The sequence below is a fragment of the Austrofundulus limnaeus genome, unplaced genomic scaffold (assembly GCF_001266775.1).
Source record: "Austrofundulus limnaeus strain Quisiro unplaced genomic scaffold, Austrofundulus_limnaeus-1.0 Scaffold152, whole genome shotgun sequence".
NCBI lineage: Eukaryota > Metazoa > Chordata > Actinopteri > Cyprinodontiformes > Rivulidae > Austrofundulus > Austrofundulus limnaeus.
The window spans coordinates 451,777-454,747 of NW_013952554.1; positions in this window are offsets into that span (position 1 = coordinate 451,777).

Consider the following 2,971-nt stretch of genomic DNA (forward strand, 5'->3'; position numbering starts at 1 on the left):
AACCAAATGGGGACTTGACTTTTTGTTCCCAAATGCACCAGTTGTCCCCAAATGTAGGATTTTTGTCTTAAAATTGCCCCCAAATGTCACCAAAAACAAACCACACACACACAAACAAAAACATTATTGCCTGCCTTTTAGCAGCAGGTGATGATCAACAGTTAGATAATGAAGCTCTTCCTTGTTCACCCACCTTAAAATAGGTTGAATGAGAGTTTTCACTTTAAAAACATATCCACAGACTTCARCGGTTTTTGTGTTGCTGGCTTTCCTCAAATCTCCCTCCATGTTTTATTTGCATTTAAACTCAAAGCTATTTGTGTTCATTCGCTTGTTTTCCGTGTCTAATTAATATCCTTTGAATGTATGGCAATCAATTTATTCAATCAATGGTGGGTAGCGCCTGTGGCCTTCTAAAGGTCACTTTGATATGGAATGGGAAATCATCAGAGCCACATCACAAAGGAGTGAGCAGGTAATTTGAATGTGGCAGGGAAACTTTGCAGGTCTGATGACACGTTTCTTTAAAACTAGAGAAAATTATCTCCCTTTCTGTCTTCCTTTTTTAAGCAACGCTCTTTTTTTCCCCCACCAGAGGCCCAGTGTACACTCTAGAGTGTGGCAGCTGTGTAATCCCTTTAACAACCGACGGGGCTATTAAATGAACYGACGGCGCAGCTGCAAATAGCCAATAAAGCCAGCACAATATCATCCCTATTAAACAGTAATCTCRGCAGGCTTAAGAAGTTCTCTGAAAAACAGGAGGAAAAGCGTGGCAAAATGTAATCAAGCAAAACATGGGGATTTTCCCTCTATAAAAAAAAAGCCAAACAATTTTCACATTGCCTGACATGAAAGGCGTTCAGCAACAGCAATCGAGCCTCAGAGAACTTCTTGGTCACTTCAGGTGAACACAGTTTGCTGTCTTATCACAAATAGAGGTGCGCACACACATACACACACACACACAAACACAAAATGAGCCTGTCAATCGAACCAATTTATCTCCACAGATATTAACCGAGAAAGGGGAAACAGGGAGAAAAAAATAACAATTTGTGCTGTTACATTTTAAAAGTGGCCAAATCGAATTCATAAGATCACAATTTGAGAGATAGAAACCAGTTTATTTTTTCCTCCCTTTTACAGGCTTATGTGCTCTGTCAGATGAAAGCAGAGCAGAGRGCTGCTGTTGATGGAGCCTTTGAGCCTGGAAGAGGAGACAACGCATGGCTCTTGAAGGGGGGCCGGGGACAGYGATAACCAGGGAGGCCGCAGGAGCTCCCTCCCTGCGCTGAGGGAAGGTGTTCCAACTTATCAGAGTCTGCACGTGGGGATGATTACCCCCTCTGCCGGACCGATTACGGCTGCCTCTCTGGGTCAAAAGCAGGCCAGGATGAAAGAGAGAACTGAAGCCTTCTATCCTGCCTCCAATCATCCATTAGCACTCAGAGAAAGGGGCTTGTCTACTCCCTCCCACCCCCCATCACACCTCTCWCCAACACGGGCTTGTCAGTCTGCTGCATAAAAAAGTAGAGGGACATAATCACAAGCGGCACTCTCACTTACACCGATGTCATGAAGACACTGAAGGTCCTGGCAATGTAATTTAAAAATTGCTGTATGAGCTTTTCTTGAATAATTATTTATTGCAGTTTATTTAAAAAAAGCCTCTTAATTTGCAGAGTTAAGAAAAGTGATTGTCACTACTGATGAATATGCTTATTATGTGCCTTAATGACTGCTGGAGTCATGTAGGCATTTGTAAAACTGCCTGTCAACTGAAGCCATAGAAATACAAGCAAAAGAAAAATTTCTGCAAACTAATAAAGATTTCTCCCCGTCGTCTTTGAGGAACTGTAGTGAAATAGGAAAACTGTCAGTTATTGCCTTCAAGATAATTATCTTCTCAGCTTCACTTTGCTCTTTTTATGTGCTTTACTTTTATGCAACTTCAAAACAAATGGTACATTGCATTCTCTGTGAAACACCACTGTGTACCTGAACAATCTACATTGACATTATTCATTTTTTTCTAGTTTCTAAGAAACAAGCCTAGTAATATGCCCATTTACTGCTTTACACTACACAGGTTTTTTTTTCATGCAGATGTATATGATRGATAAAGGCTGGTAACAGATAAAACTCACCCATTCCTCAATTCTTCAGGAAGACATATCRTGCTTTTAAATCCTTTCATTTCACAATTAAATCATTCAGTTATAGTCTATATTTKTGGAATACTTTGGCCTGAACTCCTTTTTATTGTAACTCCACAAGCCCCTCTTTCACCCCTCTTCTGAGATGTGTCTCAGACCAACTGGTTTCATTGCTGTCTCTTTAAATGCAAATGAGACACTTCACACTCAGTGATCAAWGTCCACTCCACACTGTTCGGCCATTTTTGTAGTTTGATAGCAAAGATTTGATAATCAKGCCATGTAGAAACCTTTATCGGCTTCTTGATCGGCTCAACAGAATTTGTCCACACTATTTGCCTGATTGGATTCGCCACCTTCAGATGCACCAGCAAAACTCTAAAGCAGATGGAAAATTGTTATGGTCTGCCTGTCTCTTCTGTTCCCAAAACAACTGATTACAGAATCTGGCTCTCCCCTATAATGGCCTTGATCTGTTGACTAAATTCTTCCTGGCTGGGTCACGTCAATGAGGCTTTGCCCCTCACCTCACCCCTCCTCTCTTACCCGTCTGATCTGGTTTCCTGAGCAGGCTGAGGGCCACACAGAATGAACAGTACCATCAATATTCTGAACAATGGCTTTGTTGGTTTGGGGACTGGATTCTTCAGGGCCCCTAATCTCACTTACTCCTCTGGCTAATAAATCTGCCCTATGCAGAGGTTTTTTTCATAAACACCATAGTGTGTCACAGTGTTGATATAATATGATGTTTTTGCTTTTTTCCTCATCTTCCCTCATGTGTTTTTTTTAGTTTTTCTGTTGTTCTGTTT